Raw genomic sequence first — 25211 nt, 5'->3', positions numbered from 1 at the left:
CTGACAGCGAGCTGACTCAACTCTGAAAGGACTCACAGTGTGAAACAAAAGAGTACATTGGCAAGACGAAAAAAAAAAACCATCTCTGTGGGATCAGAGATTCGGCACAAGCCAGAGCCGCATGAGGAGAATCTATGATCCAGAAACAGAACAGTAGCTCTGAAATGTATCCTTAAATAATGTTGTGTTAATAGGCTTAGTGGTGTTAAGTCCCTCACAGAAGAATGATGGAATCCATACACTTTTATTAGCTTTTGGGGTTTTTATTGATGCAGCCTAGCTTTTGGAGGAAATGTACAGTAGAGATTCACTGCAGTTCCCTCAATGGTCTGGGTAATGGCACTGGTGACGTGTATTTGATTTTCAAGGTATATTTGGTTGAGTAGATTCTCGTGTGACAGCTCTTTCTGGACCTTGGAGGTAGTACTTGGGTAAAAAAAAAAAAAGTTAAGTTTCATTCATCATCGTTAAGTTTTATCTCAGTACTGTATTGTGCCACAGGCTTGTGTGTGAAGAGTTTAAGGCAGATATTTAACAAGGCTCCAATTTACTGCAACTTCATAATCTCCAAATTAAAGCACATTGAAATTAAATTGCAGTGCCTCAAAAAGAGTAAAAAGTCATTTGTGTTTGGCTCATAAATATGTCAAAACAACACATCGTACACACGGAGTGAAAAAAATATTGGAGAAAAACATTTGTAAATATTGCTGTGCAAGCAAAGTGCAAAATATGTGCAAGCGTCTATATTCCTTTGCTGCTTGTTTATGTTTGTGGTAGATGGAATTATTGCTTTCTTTAGAAAAACCTTTAGAAATTCACATTAACTACTGGCTTCCACATAAAAAACAACAACAACAAACAAAAAAAAAACAAAAACACACATTCACACATTTCCAACTCCTTGGTTTGTATGATTCAAACACTCTATCACCATTGGTTTGCATTATATCTGTCAGTGTGTGTTTCACTTTGTCCAGCTGCCATAGTGCATGTTGCAGAGTCATGAGTCATGTATGATTGTATGAAGCCGCTCTTGTGTACAAATTAGCTCAAGCACAAACTACTCTGATTAGATTTTGGAGGACCCTGCTGCAAAAAATCTGCATAATAATTTGACAAAGTGATTTCTTGAAATTACTGTAGTTAAAGCCCTCTTATTAATGCCATTCATGCGTAATGTGAAGACATGTATCTAAACAAATGTATTTACCAAAGTCATTATCAGCTTACTAAATAGCCTAATTAGAAAAATTTGGTTACGTTTGATAAATTGCAGCGATTGTGGGATAATTCGCAACTTCTGGAGCCTGAAGACAGTCAGTCTGTAAATGAGATCTACTGGTTTTACTTGTGTCTTGTTGCCTCACAGAACATTTGTTAACGTTTTTAATAAATCAAGGCTTTCTTTCTTTAATAAAGAAAGAATCAAATGGAAGCTCCAATTCAAGGTGAAGTGCGTTCATGTCCCCACAGCAAGGCCATACCGTCAGTGGTTTCCAGGCTGTGTGTCAGGTTCAGAGGCACCTGTGAACCCTACAGGGCCTTTTCTTCCTCTCTTCTGTAAAGGACTGCTGCATAGACAAATCCAATAGTGGACAAAGAATGAGGCTGGGGGCAGAGATGATGGGAAAGGGGAGAGGAAATGATGAAGGAGAGGATAAGAGAATAAACAAGAGAGAGAGGTGGGGGATGATGGTGGTGGTTGTGGGGGTTGAAGGTTATGAAATAACACAACTTGTGTGGGTGTGAAGGAGGAAGAGGATTTTGCTCAACATATAATTACCCCATTTTACAGCTGACAGAGAGACAGAGGGCACAAACTGAAAGCGACAGGAGGGAAATTTGTAGATAAGAGTGTCACAGGCATGTAAGAACACTGCTGTTGGAACAGAGCGCATAAGAGAGATCATATGTGTGTGTGTGTGTGTGTGTGTGTGTGTGTGTGTGTGTGTGTGTGTGTGTGTGAGGGGGAGGCTACCTGCATTAGACATCATTTTATGCTCAACACAGTTTTAGAAGATATCTCTGTGTTTTCTCCCTCACTCACTTGGCTCATTGTCCCTTTCTTTCTCTGTTACGCATGTTCACTGTCAGTCACACACACACACGCAGAACGAGGGGATGAATGCAGTGGATACTGTTGGCATGGCAACCACTTGCTTATATATTTCTCTCTCTACGTACTGTATAAAAGCAGTTATGGAGGGAGAGAGAGAAAAGGGATAGTGCCCTATGGTGGTGAGAGTTAGAGGGAAGGATGGAGAGGTGAATTGCATTTCACTGCTGTAAAGAAGTAGTGATTTCTTGTGCTACTGTGGCTGTTTTTTATGTTTTTTTAATGTTCTATTTTTAGCTTTTCAGTCACACAAAACAACAGAAACATAACAACACCCTCTGCAAAAAAACAAATACACAGTGTAGAGCTGAAACAGATGGTCACTTGTCAGAAAATTAATCAGCAACAATTTTGACTATAAAACCAAGAAATTTATGTTCAGATAGGAGTATTATACAATTTTCTTGAATTACTATGTTTGTGAATTGAATATCTTTGTCATCGTCATTCAAAATTGGTACTTTTCAGTGCTAATCATCGTTAGTTGCACAATGAATGAACAAAGTTTGTGCAGCAGTTTTGCATGATAAATTATCAAATTACAGATTGTCCTGCACATCTTGTTTCAGCCTGTTGAGCATCCCGTATACTGTATTTCAAAATAAGAGTCTGTGGATAACCAGTATCCCTTTCTCATTAATCCATGGGTAGAACTAATATTCACACAGCAATTCAAAGTGACATAGACAATGAGAAATGTGATATACACCCATGCATATACACATTTAGTGCAATACAGTATAATATATCGGTATTAAAGTGGTTCCAGGCTGTCATCTTAAAACAATAGATTAAATACATTACATAATATTAACTGTTTTCCATGTGTAGCGTGCTGTTCTGTTCAGTCACCCAGGATTTAAATTGTGGTAAACGTTTGTTGTTCCAAAGCATTTGATTAAATGTCTTTTAATGCCATTACATTTCCACTCTGAATTTGTACAGTCTTTAAAAAAGTTTACAATCTGCTAAGTCTGTTGAACGACCTAAAATCACAGCAGAATTCATCCACATGTGTTTGGGAAATACCTCAACCTTTTAGCCTGGTGACTACTCACAAGGTTGGTGAAGTACTGTAGCGAGCAAATTAACATGCTAGCTCCACTGAGTCATTTTACCTCCCAGAGATTCTTTCTACTTTCTCTGCACTGTGCTTTTTCCTCCCCCCTTGGCATTTTGTCCACATGATTGTACATAATTTCATTCATCAGACAGTTTTATTGAAGAGGGAAAAAGCTTACTAACTCATTTTTTTAACAGTAAGTTCACAGAGTTCATTCAAAAGATGTATTTACACTGACTGACTGACTCATGTGTCTGCAAACCATGTGGAGAAGTTAATACTTTTGACACATGAGCGGTGAATAAAAGTGAATAGTACAACACAGCAGATATGCTGCTCATCTATTTTAGACACTTTGGCTCCTTCAAGGGTCAGCACTCTCAATGTGGCTCGCTTCTGGTCAACACTAAAGTTTCGTGTGCATTTATTTCAAGTCTGCGGACGAATCCACTAATGAGAACAGGACATACAAAAATACTTTTACATCTTACACATGAAGGAAACTGATGGATATACTGAGTGTAGTTTCATTTGAGCGTAACACAGCCGATGAATCACTTTGTTTTGTTGACATCTTTTTACAGTTCCCATTTCTACATTTTGATTGCCGACTTTTTGTGTTTTTTAGCATTTTATATCCTGTGAACTGAAGACAGTACAATGAAGTTGTATATCTATTCTAAATTTATAAAAAACAAAGGAGACAGAAGAGCCTAGAGAAGAGCGATGGTGTGCTGCAGAAATTTCAGATGGAGAGGTGAAGAGCTGTGTGGGTGAGGTGGAACATGAAGCCTATAGAGTCATGAGGGGCAGTTGGATGAACCCTAACTGTGTGTGCACATGCTTGTTTGAACATGTCTGCAAAAGCGCAAGTGAGTGATTTTCCAGCATCAATAACTCAATTCCCTTCAGGTTGCCAAGTCCATTCCTTATCAGTCCACAATTATGTCTAATCTATTTTGCAGCAAATCCTTCTGAAGTCCTTTAGTTCAGGCGTCTATGTAGGACAAACCACTTGATTTCTCTCTGGTCACTGAGCAATTATATTTCCATTAAAAAAAAAAGTAAAGAAAAAAAAACATTGAACATGCATGTCCTTTTAATGGCATTTGATCTTCACACTGCATTATTCCACATGCTTCACAGCCTCAGTGTGGCCAAATAAACTGGCCTGATGCCCCGCAGCACTCCTGGCTTTATTTTCCTTCCCTGTAACCCATTATAATGAATCAGCGACAGATGCAGGTAGGCCCATTATGCACCAAACAATTTGCACGCTTCCATTTAGCCATTAATTCACTCTGTGCCATGTGTTGGTATTGGCATAATAGGACGACAGAGTTGGCCTTGGCCTACACTCAACTCTGGCTCCGGAGACTAATGAGGTCTTCCAGATCTATTGTTGGGACTTAAGCTGTGTGTGTATGTGCCTTTGTGCACGTGTGTGTCTGCGCATGTGCGTGAACACGTACAGCATGCTGGTGTTTGACGATAATAGCCTCTTTGCCTGTGTTTGGGGAGATTACAGCAGTTGTTTTCACTGCAAACAAGGTACCTAGAGGCGCGCGGCGTCCTGTACCATTCCTCATACAGGGTCCGCTCTCCTTAAAGTTGATTTCTTTTCTTTCTCTAGGATTTTGTCAGCCCATTCAAGACTGCCTACTAGTTTTGTAACTGTACACGGGGCTTAAAGTTCCTGCTTGTTGAATATAAATCTCTCTTGGGGTGAAGAACTGTGTGTCGGGTGGTCAATAGTAAAACTCATGGATGAATGGACCACTGTGCTGCGGCTCTCTTGTGGTGTGATTTCTCCAAAGAAAAGAAAGGAGAAAATACAGTGTAAAAGAACAAACTGCCATTGTACCCACATAAAAAAACTCCTTTTGTTACAGAGACGTAGCTCTCTGTCAGTGAAAACTGATTCACCACCCCTTGATTGATTACTACAATTATACACCCTCTCTGTCTTAAAATAGGCATCTTTTTGTGCAGAAGTGTGTGAGGACTTCTTGTAAGACAGACACGACCAGGGAGGTAAATTATCTTATGGACCTGTTTGGCCTTCATTATTTGATGTTAGCCAGACCAGCTGGCAGCCTGTACAGTGATACATAGGTCCTTGCCAATCTGTTGCAGCTGACACAATCGTTTGAGCTGAGGGTGCTCTGTATTTTCTCATCTTATTGTTCTCGTTCCCAATTTGTGGTTTTATGAGTCCCCTCCTTTCATCCTGCATGCACCGCGTATCCCATTATGCCTGGTGGTTGTACATGAGAGGATAATGGACTGCCTCTGTAATGCCCCCTTTTGCAATTAGGACCAATCCCAAAAGACAAGAGAATTAAAGAACAAACTACAATAATAAACTGCACATGTACATATTATACACTGTCATTCTTAAGTCCCATTCAGACAGGATTAGTTTTCAGGGAAATGTGCGGAACGTAATCGTTAACGCAGGACATCAGTAATGTGAAAAGCCAATTTGTGCAGGAGATCTCTTCGATCGGTCTCAGAAATTACACAGGAGTGTCTGCTACATTTGTGCATTGTCACTGCAACAAAAATGCCCCATATGTCAAATGTAACCTTCACAAGTGATGCTGAGTAGAGACTCGAGCAGTGATGACATAGCTTGTTTACAAGAGCAAAGAAAAGTCTGAACAAGTTTGAACCAGCGGTCCTTCCCTCGTCTCAATAACACAGAGGTTATTATCAGTCTCGCAGATTTCACTCATGGCACGAGCGCTTTTTGAGATCTGAGATTATGATTACTTTGTAGGTGACTGACTGACCTGATTTGGATGGGACTGAAACAACAGACGTGCTCCAGTAATGATTACTTCACCCTTCCTCTCCCTGTAAAACTAATCCCACACTGTGAGAGTTTTAAGCACACTTACTCCCTCTCTCTCTCTCTCTCACTCTGTCTTTGTGAGATACGATGGCAGCCTGCATTTGATTGATGTTCCTATTTTCCTGGCTTTGCCGAACATTTAACCCTTTTGAGGCCCAACAGACAGAGCCTGTGGTTGGGAGAAATAATGTATTCTGTGTCATTCCTGTTGCCCCTTCGTAGACAGCTAAATGTAGGTACTGTATGAGGACATGAACGTCTGTCTCTTAAAGCAAAAATCAAAAGAGCTCACTCTAATCTGTGATGTCATGGCACGACAAAGCCTGAAGCTGCTTCTCTGTCAGTGAATGGGAGACAAGAGTTTGTGAACTGTGACAACGTCCAAGGTAGTTTTCTTGGCATGAGCTTAGTGACTTTATTTGGAAATCCCACTGTAGAAGCTCAATTTCTAATCCTGTCTCCTAGGAATGAAATTTCTATACTTCTAATTTGCAACAGAAAATATGTTAAGGGGAAATGTACTGCTGTAGATCACAGTTTTTTTTTAATCAGCATAATGTGCTAAATGCAGGTAAGGGAATCATCATCAGTCGTTAGGATTTGATCTCTGGGGACCGTGACTGCCTGCGCCAAACTTAACTGCAGTTCCGACCAATAGTTGTTGAGACACTGTCAACCTCAGAGTGGCGCTAGATGAAAGGTCAGCGGATCACCAAAGTCAGACGGTTTCATCCTCAGGGGACATGGTCCTAGTCAGTGAGATATTTCAGTCTGGACTTAAGTGGTGGACTGACTGACAAACCAGCGTTGCTGTCCATAGAGTTACTGATGTTACCTCAGACAGGAGGATGTGTTCAGCTGTTCAGTATTTAACCAAAACTGCAATCTGTCCTCATATTTAAAGTACATTTGTTACATAAGCCTAACAACATGTAGGACTCAGAATGCAAATCCAAGTCTCTGGTGTCAGAATCTTGTGTTGTGTATGCCTACCATCCACCCCGACAGCCTCTGTATGATTCCTGTGCAATACGAAAACTTCCTCCACTGGAAAAATGTGCTACTGAACATAATCCACGCAGCAATAGCTTTTACTCTTTTAAAACATATTTGTGAAGTGCATTAGAATTAATTTTGAGGAGACAGAGTTGTAATCTCACATCTCATTTCTTCTCATTACGTGTTGAAATCTCAGCTGGATAGTTGATGCATGAGTGTTTTTACCTTTGCGCATTATTGCCCATACAGTTCTTCTGTCTCAGCAACAAAATAAAACACTGTGCAGCAGGTTTAAGTTGCAGGTTTGTGGAGCTAAATATTTCAGGTCAGTGCTGTATCCTGAGAGTAAGATTGTTTTCAGAGAGATTCGCTCATCATACTGTCCGACACTCCCTCTCTCTCTCTCTCACACACACACACACACACACACACACACTGAAAATGAGGAATCAAGGTTGAGGTCAAAGAAGGTGTGAGGCTAATGTCCTCATCCCTCCCATCTCGTTGTCCCTTTCTCATCTCTGTCCTCCTCCTCCTCACTTTCGTTCTTTTCATCGCCTCATTCTGTCCGACAACCCCTTTAACCTATCCAAACCTCACTGTCCCATGAATACACTGAGCACTCACACAATGAGCTTCTTTTTCTGCACGCTAATTTTTTTCTTGATAAATTTCTTAATTTTAATTGTGCCCTTCAAATGGACCGCAAATCCTTTCCTCCCTTTTCCCCTCTCTCTCCTCTCTTTCTCTCCCTCCTTGTCTTTCTCTCCATATAATGAGTTCGTTTTATCAGCGGCTCTGCTGTGCGTGGACAGGATGAGTAATTTGGGAGATCACAGGAGACTTCTCTGCATTGCACTCAGTTACAACAGGTTGTCAGAAGGCTTTGGGAGCCTCACTTGGCTTCTCCCTACCAAGCAGTAACTATCTGGTCTTTTAACATTCCAGCAGATGAGACCTAATTACCAGCTAATTTTATTAAGTAAGCTAAAGATGGCGTATGATTCAAATGAACCCATATTAGCCTTTTTATGACAGAAGCCCGCTAGTTTATTTCAGATTCATCACCTGCTGATCTGTTTGAGACAAATTATATTAAAACTTTATTTATCTCTGAGATTGTTCTAACAAGAAAAGCAGCAACATTAGTTGTTTGTTCAAATGCCAAACTGTTTACCTTTACCTGATGAGGACCTCTAGTGGCTGTGTGAATTATTGCTCTTTTCTGTCAGCTGCCCAGGCAGTGATAAGTAATTTAAGAATAATCTATTTAGCACTTTTCAAAACAAAAGTTCCTAACTGTTTCACTTAAAAAGCACTGAGATAAATTTATTGAACTTATTGAATTATTATTACAAAATTATTTATTAAAAAATTGAAAAATCGCTGTTAAGTGACTTTTTTTTTGTCCACTTAGGGGCAGTGCAATAAGTCGCAAACGCGCCACTGACATACTACCAAAAAAATTTAGCATTCATTTGAAGTATAGAGTAAATGTGAGTCCAGGATTCATTCTCTTTTAGCTCTGTTTTTGGTCTCCACCACCTTTAAGGTTCTAAATGCTTCACCATAATTCACCAGCTAGTTGCTGAGTTTATCTATCTGCTGAGGAGGTAGTGTACAATTATGAGAGCTTTTACACACACACAAACAAACAAAAAAACAAAACAAAACAAAACAAAACAAAACAAAAAAAACAGCTGTCCACTGCAGCTGGAAACAAAGTTGTTGAGAGACCAAAACAATGAGCAGAAAGTCATTATTAATATTATATTGTTTGTAGCAGCTTTAACCGCAGCAGTGGCAAATCAGATATATGAATAATTTTTTCACAGTTAGGGATAGTGCGGATAGAGACGTCAGGTTATGAAATGCTTAGATGTGTTGTTTTGAAAGGCAGTGTCAGACAGCTTATTTTGTTCAGTGTAGAGGATTTGCTGCGATCGCTGAATGACAAACTTGTTCCCGTGACCTTTGAAAAACAAGCATTGATCAGATTGACTGATGAACTGTTGTGTTCTGTTCTGTTTATGTGCCAATCACAGCAGCTGTCTGTGTTGGTTTAAAATCAGAACATCAAGTGGTTGCCAGTGGGACTGAACAGATTAATGCTGACAGATGTCTCAGTTATGTCATGAAATCATTTAACAACTACTCAGTGAAGCCTAGGTGTACAATACTAAAACACCAGCCCAGTAAAGAGCCTTAATCTTGACTGATTGCCAGGTAGTGCTTACATCTAGGATAGGACACACACTAGTATCTGCAACAGTATATTTTCTGTAATAATTTTCCCATCCATAGCACATTATTCATGCAAATTTCATTTTCCACAGCTCCCAAAGCCCCATCCTCAAGGCAGTGCTTGTCTCAAAAAGTTCCAGATGACCCATCTATAATTTTTGCCATTCAGTGTCATTGGGGGTTCAAACTTAAAACAAACTCCAACTATGTTAAGATCATTTTTTCCAAAGATGTACATATTAGAGGGAGCTCTGGTGCCACCGTTCATGAAACCGAGCTTCATCATGCAGTGTTTTTTATGTTTAGGGAATACAGAGAGAGGGAGAGCGAGAGAGCGAAACTGGCAGCGAGAGATAAAAGATACAAAGATAAGAGCCGGTGTAGAAAAAAAAAATTGTCACATAATGTGGTGGTTTTCACGGTTTTGCATCAGGCTGGGGAAGGGCTCTTAAATACAGAGAAAGCCGGCTGACTTGTGGGTATTTAATCCCAAACAGGCAGAAAAGGTTGAGTTTGGTCTAATTGCATGGAGCAGGGGAGTGCAGTCATTTACATTCATCAGTGAGCCTCCATTTGTTGGGACTGAGATAGGGAGGGAGAGACAGAGAGAGACGAGCAATGGAGGAAGCAGGGGAAAGAAACATTTTGGTGCAAGACTGAAGTTTTGTTTTTATATCAACAAAATCCCACGATACGTCCAAACTGGCGCACAATGTACGTGTTTTTGATACAGCACATAAACTCCATCAGTGATAGAACATGTGCATTATCAGTTTAAATAAACAAACCAGAAAACCAGAACCAGAAAAAAGACAAACAGCATTACACCATGTCTGCACAGGAGGTGTTTTAACTGTGTTTTTTGGTCATCCATCTCACAAGCGTTTGACAAAACAGCCACAGTTTTAATCAATACAACTTTCTGCGCCAGCTGTGTAACAATGTCCTCTTGTGCTTCACACGTGTAACCACTCACCAAAGTGTCTTTCAGTTTTCTTCAGTTTTTTGTCTGCGTGTAACTACAGTGACTCTGGATTGGGCTCAGGTGCGTGGGTGGGTTTTTTCACGCCTCCACTTCACCAGAAAACCCAAAGGATAAAGCATTTAAACGTTTAGACAATGAGGACGTACGTAACCACAACCTTTCTGTTTTGACTGGGGCTCCTCTTAGATGTTACGTGTTCAGTTACGTGACATTGCATTCAGTTGGACACTTTTGTACAAAACAAAAATTTGAGGTTCAGTCTTACTCAGGGACACTTGCACATTTAGACAGGAAGAGTCGGGGATCGCTCTACCACCTGAGCTACAACTTGATTATTATGTATTACTGGTTTATTTTGAACATATTTGTATAAAGGTAGTTGATGGAAACAATTTTAGAAATTTGCCTCAGACATTTTAATGGAAACATAACTTGTGTCTGAGTGTGTGTCCTACACTGGCCTGTGCGTGTGTGTGTGTGTGTGTGTGTGTGTGTGTGTGTGTGTGTGTGTGTTAGTAATGGAGAGCATGAGGTAATATCTGCTGGTGACAGCTGGTGAGTCTCTCCAGTAGCAGGGACTGACACATCCGGCTCAGTGGTCTTTATCTATGGCGAGAGTGACACCCAGTGAGTGGCACCTTCACTGGCACTCGTTCACTCACTCCCTTCTCTTCTCTAATAAGCCTTCGCCTGGTTCTCTACATTCACACATACGCAGCACTTGGGCCTCCTGCTGCGGTTTACAACAACATCCGTCGACCATGAGTGTACACTTGCTTTGCTTAATAGAAAATACACAGTGTGTGCGGCGGGCTTCAGGTAACTTCCCTCATTCGTCTGGACGTCCTTGTTAAACAGCTGCCGGCCGCAGAGCCGCCAAGCTGTCACTCTGCAGAGAACTGAGTCTCCAAACTCTTCGCTGAGACAGCTAAACAATGACAATGATGGAGTTATAAAATGACTCTACCTCATAATACCCCATGTACTAAATATCAGTAGCTCTCAACCCTGAGGGCTACTTTCTATATTTAGTACAAGGGATTTGAAATGCAAGTGCACAGAAAGCCTGAAATATAGTAAGTGTCAGCTACTGCAGAGCTATGTTAATACAAACTTTTATAAGAGCCTGTATTGGGCCTAATGAAGAGGAAGTCAGATTTTTGTTTTCAATCTTAATAGATATCTTATCAGACAGCACCTTTATAGTGAGAGAGAGAGAGAGAGCTGTAGCTGTGAAAAGTCAGGTTAGCTTGTTGTATGAGTGTACACTTGCTGATGCTGATTATACCAGGGCGAAGGCAAGAGGTGATGTGACACTGCAGCTGTTAGCCCCTGCAGAGTGTTATCACACACAGTCCTGTTTATTCAACACACACCGGTGGGGAGTGCCAGACTCCAAAATGTTCAGCTTTAGATTGGGTGCCTCTCTTTTTACTCTTCCTGGGTGTCTTTCTCCAATTTTTCTTAGTGTTTCTGTGGCTTTCACCCACTTCTCTATCGTTATACCACATCTCTCTCTCTCTCTCTCTCTCTCTCTCTCTTTTTCTCTCTCAGCTCTTCCCTCTAATCTCCTTTTTTTTTTTCTTCTGTTCTGCATCAAAGTAAGCCAACGCTCTCCGGCAACTACCAGCTCAAAGCTTACATTCTCACCCTTCAAAGCCACAAGCTCGTGTATAAGTTAGGGAAAAATGAAATGTCATTCAACATTTTTTTGGACATGCTAAGGGAAAATGCAAGAGTAAACAAATAAAATGAATGCGAGTCATCCTCTACCAATGACTCGAGTCGACACAATACCTGAAAATAATGCATTATTCCATTATGTTAGCTGTTACACAACAGTTGATAAATCTATTTCCTCTGCTCCTACACGCAGTGCAGACTTATACAGCAGCTCAACCAAGTAGATCTGTGCAGTTGGTTGGGAAATTCAAAAGGAGGCAGCTCATGTCTGCTGAATATTTGAATAACACAGTGAGTGATAAGCATCACAGGGAGATTACAAACCTAAACGTGTTGGTCACTGATACAGAAGCTGTGATACCTTCCCATACAGGAGACTTTTGTTGGTGTCACGTCTCTAGAGCTTTTCAGAGGGTGTGGTTATTTAAAAAGCAATTTGTTATTTAAAAAGTCAACATTAAATGGAAGTTAGTTTTTCCAAAATTAGGAAAAGCAAGTCAAATAAGTTTTTGTATATCAACACAAACAGACGTGTTGCAGACATTAGTTCATTATGCACAAATCGGGCAGCATTGTTTCAGACCACTGAATCACAACCCACATCGTCCTCAGTTTGTTCAGGGATTCAAAGGGGTCTGCTGTCGTGCTCATTGACTTTCTCACAGTTGGAGAAACAACTGTGTTGAAGGGATTAACATGCGTCAGGCTGTTGTAAGTCGATTTACAGGAATAACAACTCTGAAATCATCATATTTCTTTGAGAGCTGCAATGATTAGTTGATTAGTGGATTAGTAAATCAACAACTATTCTGCCAAACGATAAATCATTTCAGTAATTTTTCAAGCAAAAAATGCCAAAAATTCTCTAGTCCAGGCTTCTCGCAAAAGGATTTGCTGCTTTTATTTGTCGCAGACAGTTTGACCATGAATTAAGCTGTTACCAGACCTCCATTTTTGTTTGTTTCCTCTGGTTTTCATGTGAACTGGTTAGCGTAGAACTCTTGGCAAGGTTAAGATTATGTGTAAGTATATGTACGGTAACATTTTAAAGATGAATCAATTTGTTTTAGCACATTTTTTAAGCACCAATGGCAAACATTCATCACCTGGTTCCAGTTTTTCTTTATTTTTAGATGCTCTTCAAGATCTTCTGTGATAGTAAAGGTAATGTCTTTGTGTTTTGGAGTATTGGTTTGGACATTTGAAGATGTCAGCCTGGACTGTGAGAAACTGTAATAGGCATTTTTTAGTTTATTTTTTGCAGTTTCTTGATATTTTATAAACAGAACTGATTGAAATAACAATCTTCAGATTAATCAACAATGAAAATAATCTCTATTCGCAGCCCCACATAGTATGTTATTATGCCTTAGGGGAGGATGTGGTGGAATAATGCTCAGGGACATTTTGTTCTGACTGACATAACTCTGTCTCTGTTATTGTGATGAGACCTCATTATGTTGAATCGTCAGCCCATCCGCCACAAAACAGTGGGCAAGTAGAGACGTCTACACACGACTCGCACATGCGGTTCATTACAGGCATGTCGCGCAACCGCCCCCCACCCCCAAATCCCTCATCACGTACAGCAAGTAGGACTTTATATACAGTCCACTTCTGTCAGCCTGGGTTAGTTTGTGCTAGTTATATATAGTATATGTGTGTCGATGAGTGGGTGGTCCCAGCCTGCAGACTGTCATGGTCAATGACACAATATATGGAGAATTTGGCCCCTGCAGCCTAATCTGAAGGATGTAATTTGAAGAGCGAAGTCAAAACAAAACTCAACGCTAAAGCTACAAGTACAGCTAATAATATTAGCAGGACTATTTGTCACTTCTTTTCCCCAAAGGGCCAAACCTATAATTGAGCTACCAACATAAGTGGCCTGTAATTGAGCTATTATAATTGACCTCAGGTGTGTCAGTGAATAAAACCCAGTGCAGGAATGCTATCATATGTGTCTTCTCTCATATGTGCAATCGCGTACAAATGGATATGTTCCTATATTTGTGTGCATACAGTGCAGTAGAGTGTAAGTAGATATTTTTTCACACTAATGGCATCTTTAGCAAGACCGTTTCTATGGAAACCGAGTTGCCACGGAAACACTGCACGTCTCTTTGAATTAGAAATGTCTTTCTCCATCCCTCACTCCTCCCTTCTCTGCGCGTCTCTCCTTCACTTTTTGCTTCCCGAGTCCTCTTCTTTCCCTGACTTCCCCCGTGTCTTTGACAGGCCAGCTGCTGTCAGTCAAAAAGTCTTGTGCTGTTGAAGGAGACGCGCACCACAAATGGAGGAAATGGTGGAAAGATTTGGGTTGGCATCTGTGCTCTCCAAGAAAAAGAAAAAAAAAAAAAGGAAAAAAATCTGGGAGGGAGGACATCTTTTTTGGAGGGTGAGGAGACTTGGTTTTTAATCAAAGGCAACGTTTTGAAATGGGACGGAAATGTTGAGTGACATTCAAAAGATAATGATGACGCGGAGGATGCTGCAAACAGTAGAGCGGGAAGATTGAAGGAGGAAGGGAGGGCTACAAAGACGGGGGGCGGGGGGGGGGTTTAGCTGATGAAAGGGAAAGGGGAGAAGTGATTGATTTTTGCTCTCTGGTGCCTCTGGTATCTGTGTAAGCACACTGTCTCACTTATCCAACCTATCTGATTTAACGGCGTGCGTGATAAAGGGGAAGAGCAATAGAGATACATGCATATGGAGATGGAGAGAATTTCAGAAAAAGAGGGGAGGAAAAAGTGCAACAGATTGAGAGAAACGCAGATGGGGACAAAGGCAAATGGAGGTATTGGGCCGAATGTAGAGATGAGATTGTGGAGAAAATCACCCTCATTCCCCCAGGTGCTGATGAATGTCTCAAAGTCGAGGAGGGATGAGGGGGTATAGCGCTTCAAGAAAAGTGGAAAAGGGGGGTGGGGTGGTGGACACAGAAAGGGAAACGGAGTCAAGACGTGCTGAAGAAAAGCACGTCATGACAAGGTTTTGAACCGCGTGTCTCTCATTGCACGCTGCACTTGACTCCAGTCTGCACTCTCACCCTGTGTGCTTGTTAGAGAGGAAAGCAGGATCGGAAAGGCAGGGTGTATGGATGTAGGGAAGAGGGAGGGAGGGAGGGAGGGAAGGAAGGAGGGCAAACATGCATTCTGACATGGTTAAAGGTTCACATAAAGTGCTTACACCTGGAGATCAGCCAAGGAATGTGTAATGCACTGCAGGACACAGTGCAGAGAGTGTGCTCTGTGTTCACTTTTAGTCCCTCAACTGATACATTTTTTCAAATTTCTTTTCATAAATACTGTAAATTAAACAGATACTGGCTGGAGCATTCATTTACCTTTGCACAGATAATTAGGCCATAATTAGGCATATAACAGACACTGACTATTATTCATAATTTCTTGTTTTTTTAAGTATATTTCATCATATTTTAGCATATGCTTTGGTTTTAATTTGCCTTTGATGCTGTTTGCCCTTAAACAAATTCACCACTTTCTTCATTTTTACCTGCTGTCACAGTAAATTCAGGATCATATCATAATTACCTCCCTACACCTCTGAGTTTTTCCTTTTAATAGAAGTATTGTTTTAACTCACTAATTATTTCCACTGTGCTTTTCTTGTTCACATTTTCATTTGAAACTCATCACTTGTTTCAGCACTGTTTCACATTAAAAGTGAACCGAAGGGCATAATTCCCCCCTTTCCTGGTAGGCTTTTAATGTGAAACACCTTCAGGAAGTGAGTTTCATTAGACGTAGCTGAGCAGCAATCCAAAGTAAAACTGGAAATGTTTACTGATGAAACTTCACACTTTACATCTGTTAGAGCAACATGGCTGAGTATAACATGATTCTGTTGTTCTACTGATAAAGTCTGTGTTGTGGAAATTGACAGGATGCTGAATTTACCATGTGAGCTATCAGAGTGTATCACTAATTATTACAAATATAAATAATAATTCAATCCAAATCCAATTATCATCACTAAACCACAGAGATGCTACTGTACTGAAAAGATGTAGGGCTTTCAGCACTGCTCTGTCACATATATTAACCCCAACCTGACTCATTTTGTCTTTTGCTTCGGGGGAAAATGTTGCTCATTCCTCACTGGGGGACTGGGGGGCTGTGCAGCTGCAGACGCTATGGAAGTAAAAAGTGGAAATGATATTAACTGTACTTTATCGTTCAGCAAGTTTCAGCTACATAAATCACTGATTTTTCTGCATGCACGATGCACTTAACATAGCTTTGTTGCAATGCTACATTTCACAAAATCAGATGGGTCAGAGAATACACTATAACATCAATAGTAGGCTGGGGTGGAGCTCTTGTAAGTAAATACTGTAAATGGTCATTAAAAAAGCCAGTATTCAAATAATACCTGAGTTTCAAATACTGTAATAGCCTTATAAAGGAAGTGACACTGAGGTAAATAAAGGACCTAGCTGCTAGTGTTTGGCTGATTTTGGTGAAGTGTATTAACACTTTGAAACAGTAAGTAAAGATAGTCTGCCACATTTAGTGAGCCAGTCTTGTTAACAGTGCTGCTGTGTTAGCATGTGGTCGTATGTCACCAGGTTTTCTCTTTTAGATGTGTGTGGTGTCAGAAAGAGGCAAAAGAGATTATCAGAGAGAGACTGTGAATGGCTGTGGAGCTTAATAGATCCAGGTATTTTGCCAACTTGGAACCAGATCCGAAATGGGACCAGTTATTGAAGCTACAAAGTGCCTACAGTTACAGGATGGGGATTTGTGTGTGTGTGTGTGTGTGTGTGTGTGTGTGTGTGTGTGTGGTGTGTGTGTGTGTGTGTGTGTATGTGTGCTCGCACGAGCGCTCTGTACAGGCTAGCTCAAGCACCTGTCATCCAAACTGTTCACCCTAGTAGTTAAGTTGCGTTTGACTGGGAGAAGAGCAAACATATCGGGCCAGGGCCGAGTCATTGTGACGACCTCAGCTTCAACATACGAGTGCAGTGAGAGTGATAATGGCTCAGGTTCCGCCATGTGTGCCTGTAAACCAGGCATCCTCAGATCTAACTTGTGCCACCAGATTAAAGGGGCAGTTCACAGATTTCACATGATCAGGTTACTAATCACTCGGACTGAGATGTGATGTTTGAAAGACGTGGGCATTTACCAGGCACCAGAGTGTCAAATGAAACAGTGCTATTTGTTGCATTGTGGGAAATGTAGGATATCATTTTTATTTAGAGTGTTGTCAATATCTCAACCTCTGCTGCCTCTGCTTCATAAAAAGCCTTCAAGGGTGGAAAAACAGATTAACTGAACCAAGTGTAAACTGTGAAATTAATTTTTAATCAATATTCAATCTAATTACCCATATCTAGGCTTGGCTCTTTCTGTCTTTCTCCCTTTTCCTTTTCTCTTCACTGCCTTTACCTCTCTCTCTCTCACACACACACACTCTCACACACACACACACACACACACACACACACACACACAGATACACACTCACAAACACACATGCAGATTCTGGCACACCAGTTTAGCCAGGTCATGTGGCAGCCGGGGTCAGGTCTAATTGGGTCTCTGGTTCGTTTGGATTGGTGGGATCTGGCCCAATCAGCATGCAGAGCTCCCATGTGTCAGTGATTAATTACCTGCATTCTCCGCTGCGCTAATGAGCTTAATCAACTCCTCCTGAAGTAGCTTCCCATTAAATAGCGAGGCCAAAGGTCATGCTAAATTGACTCCCTCCCCTATTTTGCCCCCTCCTCCCTTCATTGTCTCACTGGGCTCGCTGTTTCTGACAAGTTTTCTCGTGTTACTTTTTCACATGATGATTTTATGTGTGTAGCTCCTTTTGTGACTTTGAACGGTTTCACAGCTGTTACTTACCAGTTGCTCTGCAGACTAGATTTCATCTGTTGTTCTCCGCCATCATCTCTGCCACTCTGTGTCAGGACAAGGCTTTGGGCTTGACTGACATGATGTGAGTGCTGCCAGAGCGTCAGATGTAACAGCGGGAGATTGAATCAGACAATTAATTGTATCTTCCTCGTGGTGCACACAGTGGCGATAGCAGTGGAGTGGTGGAGAAAGCTTGAGGCAAACACTAGTTTCTTGTGCTTTCAGAGGAGCCTTTACATACGTGTGTGTGTGTGTGTGTGTGTGTGTGTGTGTGTGTGTGTGGGTTTGCTGAGCAGCGCATGCCTGTGGGAGTATGTGCGTATGTATGTGTGTGTGTGTGTGTGTGTATGTATAATGAGAGTAAAATGTGTTTGTGAGACAAAGAGATTAATTTGTTGTAATTAGACATTCAGTTGATGATTACGCTTCAGTAGCTAGTGGTGCAGAATTGAAGACATGATGGAGTCTTTGAGAGAAGATAATAGAAACCCTCTAGTGCTTTAATGGATTCTGATGGTTGAGCGCTGGCTGTAGTTCGTATCACATCTGGCTTACAGTAAGAGGAAAAACTGGTTTTTTTTGTGTGTGTGTTAATCATAAGTCATTAAAATTCTTAGATGCCTAGGTATACTTGGATGGTTTTGTTTACTGGAGTGAGCTCCAGTTAGCGTGGGACTAAATCCCTCTAGAGCTGTTTGTTATGTGTCTTGTCCGCTTCTCAGCCGTCTGAATAAACAGAAGTGCAGTACAGGTGTCCCTTTCACTGCTCCAGCATGCCTCCAGGCGTGTTTGCACTTTATAATGGCGGGTAAATAAATGAGAGTAATTGAATAATTGGCTTTCTAAGCGACAATGTGAAGTTTGAAGTAACAACGTAAAAGCTTCAAATTTAGTGCAACACAGGGGACTTTTATTCCCTGAGTGACGACTGAATGCAGCCGCCTCCTCTGAGTCTGTCAGCAGCAGGCTAACACACTGCACTTAGCCAAGTATAAGGCACGTGGCATTCTGCCTTGTTCATTTCCTCAGCCAGCGATTGAGCCCACTTTTCCCTACTTGGTATGAGATTCACAGATGATGTCATTGTTACTAAGTGCCATATCTTCTTGATAAATCAGGATAAAGTTGACTCATCTAGACAGCGTGTGAGCATGTGGCTTAACTGCTAGCTTTCGGATAATAGATACTGTGACTGGGTCACAGCTTAATGTCTGAAAACTACTGTATACCAGAGAGGACCTGATAATGGGCTGCAGTATTTACCACATCCCAGTATAATGGTAACATACTGATCATCTTGCGCTTGTTACTTTTACTTGTGGAGCTTAAAAATATGATTAATTATATGATTGTGTTATTAATATGATTAATATTTTATTATATTTAATATGTCTTTTCTCCATATATTTTGTACAAAGTTAGCATTTTGCACTGGGCCTACAAGAGAGCACATGGGGCATGTGGAGTGTCTGAGATGAGAAGGGTTCATGCTCTGGAGAACATGTAGTAAATTTAATGACAGTCTTCTTATTAGATTTTAATAATTCCTGAAGAGTGAACTTTGGCATGGTGGTGATAAACCTTTATAGCTAACAGTGAACACCTTCAGTACATTTAACAGAAATCCAGTCATTAGTCTTAAAGATACCTTGTCATGCACCAAAGTGTTGGTTGAGCAGAAACGACCAATACTTCTGTACTAAATTTTATTTCATTTATTTTTTTTAACCTTTACATAACCAGGCAAGTCATTAAGAACAAATTCCTATTTATGGTGGCAGCTAGGGGCTAAAAAAATAAAATCAAAAGCTGAAAGAACAGCAAGCACACATCCAAAAAACATTTCAACGCATCCATTAGTAATGTGCAATCACAACAAGCATAATATGTGTCAACAAGCATTACATTAATTACATGCAGTCTATCACACAACATTGGGCAGGTAGCAAACAGCAGCAGAAGCAGCGTCAGACAACACGTCAACAGCATAGTAGAAGCATGCACAAGCAGGCAACGCTAAAACAGCAGCAGTAAAAGAGCAGCAATAAAACAATATGCACGGAACAAACAGCAGAGAAAGCGAAGAAAGTGTCCATAATAGAGTTCTCAAAAGTCGGCTTTTTTTGCAGATTGTTCCAGTCTTTCGTTGCAGTAGCCTGGAACGATGACAGACAAGAATACTCTGAACAGAATAAGATGAGCAGCAGGGGTGTTGTCAGCAGCAGATGTAGCCTTTGCATGCCGACCTGTATATAATGTCAGCACAGTCTAATGTGGGAAGGATGGTCATTTGAAGAAGAGCCAGTTTAACAGAGGGAGTGAAGGTGCATTCTGTTTAAGAAGCCAAATATCAAGACAGCTGACTGGCCGACGCCGTGATTCTTGGGCTTTGCTGCTAACAGAGCAGAAAACAAGCAAACAATTAGGCATACAGCATACCAGTCATATAACCAAGCATGCAAATATGTTGATGGCTTTGGCTTTGTTAAGCTGTGTTATCTTATAACCAGTACCAGCTTTCTGCAGAGAGCTGATGTATCGTGCGTACTATAAGTAGCTACTGTAAGACATAATTTGCATGATTTGATTTGCGAGCTTTACTCACCAGGTGTGAGGAGGAAAAGAGAAAGCTGACTTCCAGTCACTACTGAGAAATCAACGTATAATTATTTTTGTACGTGCTGCACTTACACAGTATAGGTCTTAATATAAATACACTTTCTGTGCAACAGCTGTACTTTAAATAAAGGTATATATATGTTTAAAAAAAACACATCTCATGCAGTTCAGATTTGACCACAATTATCTGAGATGCTCCTTCAAATGTTTTATGGTATATATATATATATATATATATATGGTATATTTTAGCCCACATATTTTGTTGTACCTTACTGAAATGGGAAAGCAGGGCACTAGAAATAATGTGAGATAATAATTTTTCAATGATAATTTGTGCCTATTTTTGCAGTGTTCATGTTTAAATTCAGCACAGACATTGAGAACTCTGCTGGAGCTGCAGAGCTATTTTTGTTGTGTAAACTGGTAGAAACTTGTTTAAAATCTTTCCCCTCTGGAGGTATATGGCAATATTTGAAACCTTTTGAGTGTGTGTGTGTGTGTATCAATCTGTTGCCTGTTCTGACTACGTTTAATCATATTTGTACATTTGAAATCTGTGAGAATATATTCCTATAGACCTGCAGTTTTCATAAACATTGCTTTTTGATTGTTTGTGTGTGTGTGTGTGTTTGTGTATATTCAGTCCTAGAAATCTCTGTATTTGTGCAGGTTGGTGTCCTGGGGGGGTTTGGTTGGACCATTGTGTTGTTTTGTCACATGAGGTTGCAGCCAGGTGACCTCTGGTTCATGTGTAAAGGTGCTCAAACAGTTTGGGAGTATATGCGCACTACTACATGCAACAAAGTCTTTTTTTTTGGTCACGTCATTGCTTGTCTGTTTGCTGAGGTCGTTTCAGGTCATGTAGACCGACAACTTCCGACACCTCTGCTGGAAATGAAATGCCACTGCTGAAACAAAATAACGATTTTAGTGAAAATAGGAACTAAAATGAGAAGATTATTCACAGAATTTTCTTCCTCTTTCACATCTAAATGCTGCTTCTTTATCTTGACCTTAATATATCAGAATTATTCAGCTGCACTGAAGAAAGACAAAACAAAGAACATCAGCTACAATTACGATGCATGAGTCAAAGCTTTGACTAAAAGTGTTTATTGCTGGGTTAAATTAATCCTGTTAATTTAAACACACGACCCCCCAAAAATAAGCAAATTACTTCCTGCCATCCTGGCTGATTTCTGATCACTCACATAATCATAGTGAATTGTCAATTGTACACTCCAGCAGCTCTTAATCAGTAGAATCAGACTTTTATCACAAATAATAGTGTTTAATAACAATTCAGAATGGCTGGAAGTTAATACATTTTTTATTCTGTCCTTGTTACTGCTAACTATATTTTATGTTCTCAAAAGCAGCCTCATATCCAGAAAATCGTCTTGTATAGAAAGCAGTGCCATCATCATCGCTCCACTGGCCGCTGTGGGAGTGAATCACATTTCAGTGCTTCTGAAATCATTTCCTTGACAAAAATAGCAAGAGTATTTCAATCAGAGCATTATGGGATGTTAAAAATCAAGTGTGCTGAATGGAGCTGGGGATAGAGACGTGGAAACAGGGTCATTGATAATTAAACAGCCAAATATGAGATTAATTAAGACACCGTGTGTGTTTGATTAGAAATGTGATGATGAAGCACGTTGGGCTCAAACTGTGGAGGATTGACAAGCAGCGGTGGCAGCGCTCAGACTGTGAGGAGAGAGAGAGAGACAGAGAGAGACAGAGGGAGGAAGATGAAAGGTGGAGAAAGACGAGTGTGATGAAGTGGAAAAAGCTGAGTGTTAGAGGGAACGATGTGTACGCTGCCACTTGTGTGTGCGAGTGTGTGTGTGCGCTGTCATGTGTGTATGTGTGCATGTGTGTGTTTGTGAGCCTCTGTCTCTGTGAGTTCTAAGGGTTTGCCTGTTTTCTCAAGCGAGACTCCTCTCTATCTCTCTCAGCCTTAACAGCCACCCCCTCTCTCCCACTCTCCCTCTCTCTTTCTTCTTTGTCTACCTCTCCCTCTCTCTCCCTGTTCCCTCTCCTTGCTCTGTCTCTCTACCCTCCAATCCTCTCCCACCAGGGCTTGTTGAGCAGTGGGCCAATATGTCGCTCTTCCTCTGCAAATCTAATTGGAGACAGGCTTTCATTGGCATGACATGGAGATGAGTTGCCAAATCCTTTCAGCCCTCCTGCTTGAGGCTCGCTCCCCTCAGCTCCCCGTACTGTACTGCACACTGACGCAGCAGCTGCAGCCGCAGAGGCAGGCTCAGCGCCGACTATGCACCCAATGAAGTGTCCGTGACAATCAGGAGCGAAATCAAACGCACCCAGTGCTCACTGTCTTAATGGGTTTAAATCATGCTGCAGCCCCTGACTCTCCACAGGCAGACATATTTCATTTAAATGTGTGACACTGAGAGGGAGAGACGTCAGCACTGTGGGGATCGATCTGTGGAGGAAAAAACAGAAAACTTTGTGTTTTATTTACGCAGATGAGTGTGTGCATTAAAGCACTGTGTATTTCTGCCAATCCGCTGGGTCTCCAGTGAGTTCACTGAGAGTGTGGAGTCACCGTCTTAACTGGAGGTTATACTCACATGTTAGGCAGCAGTGCTGTACCTCCGGGAGCGGGAATGAGACATGGAGGTTTGTGTTACTGAGCTAGCTCTCTGGTGCCGTATCTGCACAAAGGTTGAATAATGCCTCAGAAGTGATTCACTGCTTTACCAGCCTTTTTCTGAGTGTGTGTGTGTGTGTGTGGGGGGGGTAATTCACACAGCTAACTGTTGCAGATTCAGTGCCACTACACCTAGACTATTTTGAGATTCCTGAGGCTGAAACACCAAAGCAACGTTTGATTTAACTGAGGATGAGAGTGGAAGTGTGAATAGTGATATAAAGAAACAAAGACTTAAACTGACAACAACACATTAATTGGCCATGACCTGCCACAGAAAAAATGGAGATTTGAAAGTATATCAGTGGAATACGAGACTCTCTTTTAAGGCTTTTTCATACATTTACCCTTTTTTTTTTATTATTATTAAAGTGCTGAGGATTACAGCTCTTTGTTGCATTTACATGGACTCTACCATTTGATAAACATAATAAAGCAAAAAGCAACAAAAGGAGAAAAAGAGATGAGGAGGACCCAAGAAATTTCCTCACAAATCCTGTAGGAGCTATTTACATGCTTTATTGATTAAATTAGTTTGATAGATAGAGAACATAGCCACAACCACATGGTCAGGACAGTCCCATCAAACATTTAAACCAGGCAGGCTGGCCCACCCTGGAAAAACAATGATAGATGTTTTTTTTTTTTTTTTTTTTGGTTTTGTTTTATTTATGATTTATTTTCTTTTAATGTTTTTGTCAAACAGAGGACACATATTAAACATTACATCCCAAAGTAAGTAGTGGGCTTGTGATTGTCATAATTATACACAGTCTTACAGGCTGCTGATGGAATTTGCTACAGGTTATGTTACAAAGGCCCCATTCACAGATCCGCTGTGCAGTGTTTCCTCACTGTGTGGAAGCTGAACCAGGATGGTGGCAGAGTTTAGGCTAACGTTAGCTGCTCTGTCTGACTTTTAAATTTCTACTCCAGCAACCCAAGACAAACAAGTAGGTAACAGATATGTTAAGCAGCCAAACAGGACAGTTAAATAACTGTACCATGCAACACAAGAACAATCTTTCTTTACTTCTAATTTCCTCTGGAGAGGATGCTGACTTTTTGAATAGAACACACACCTTCAGCCTCAGTTTTTAAAGCACGATTTTGTGTGTAGGGCAGAGATCCTTTTGCAAGATTCTCATTTTATAACAAGTCAGCTTGAAACGATAAGAAGTCCACAGAAGATGGCGTTTTCAACCTTTTTATGGCACTACCAGTAGCTTAGTTACCCAGTTAACTACTGATGTACAGTGTGATACACTGTGTAAAATGCTTGTGTTATCAACCTCTGTCTGAAATCAAGGAACCATTGTTTTCAGTTTTTCATGGTAAATCTGCCACCATTATTATCGTTATGTAACAAATCTAATTTTATCTATGTGAGTAACATCTCAGACATAATTCCAAATATCCAGCACCAAAAGGTTTTGAATTTGCATGTGAATTCTCACACATCACAAGTCTATCTTAGTTTTTAAAAAGTCCTTTATATAACAACCAGAGACACATGTTTATACCTGTCCAGCCTGTAGTCCCTCTACTCATTTTCAACAGTGTCTAACCAAATCTGACAGCACAAATTACAAAATGTAACCGACCTCACAGACAGTAAATTACAACTTACAGAAGGGAGACACAAAAACAGAGCTTGAAAATGAGGTGACAAACCACTTTCTTGGGCTCATGCTTGAGTAGTGTATGATATGATACGGCAGGCAGGGAAGCAAGCGTGCAGGGAGGCAGGCGGCCCCTGTAATGACACACACAGACTGTTATCCCCCCACTCCCCCAGCCCCCACCCTCAGGACACTTTACACCTCTGTGATATGAACTAATGGAGCTGCAGGACATTATGTAAAAGCAGAGAGGAAAAAGATAGGGCGAGGGTGGGGTGGGGTGAGTGGGTCAACAGAAAAAGAGAGGGAGAAAAAAAACACTAATACCAAGTGAATAAAGGACAGAAATTAAATAGGCATGATTAGGATATGAAAGAGAAAGCAGAATGAGATGATGATTAGCCGTAATCTAAGAAGGAGAGAATGAAGTAAGTAGTGCCCTCACGATC

The 25211-nt window shown here is 40.8% G+C and overlaps 1 protein-coding gene across 2 annotated transcripts in view; it reads left to right on the top strand.

The window, feature by feature from the left end:
- grin2bb (glutamate receptor, ionotropic, N-methyl D-aspartate 2B, genome duplicate b) overlaps window positions 1–25211 on the top strand; it is a 95421-nt gene that overhangs the window by 22971 nt on the left and 47239 nt on the right. The window lies entirely within an intron of this gene.

This window comes from Lates calcarifer, linkage group LG5, assembly GCF_001640805.2.
Source record: "Lates calcarifer isolate ASB-BC8 linkage group LG5, TLL_Latcal_v3, whole genome shotgun sequence".
Classification (NCBI taxonomy): Eukaryota; Metazoa; Chordata; class Actinopteri; family Centropomidae; genus Lates; species Lates calcarifer.
This window is presented reverse-complemented; position numbering and strand designations above follow the sequence as displayed.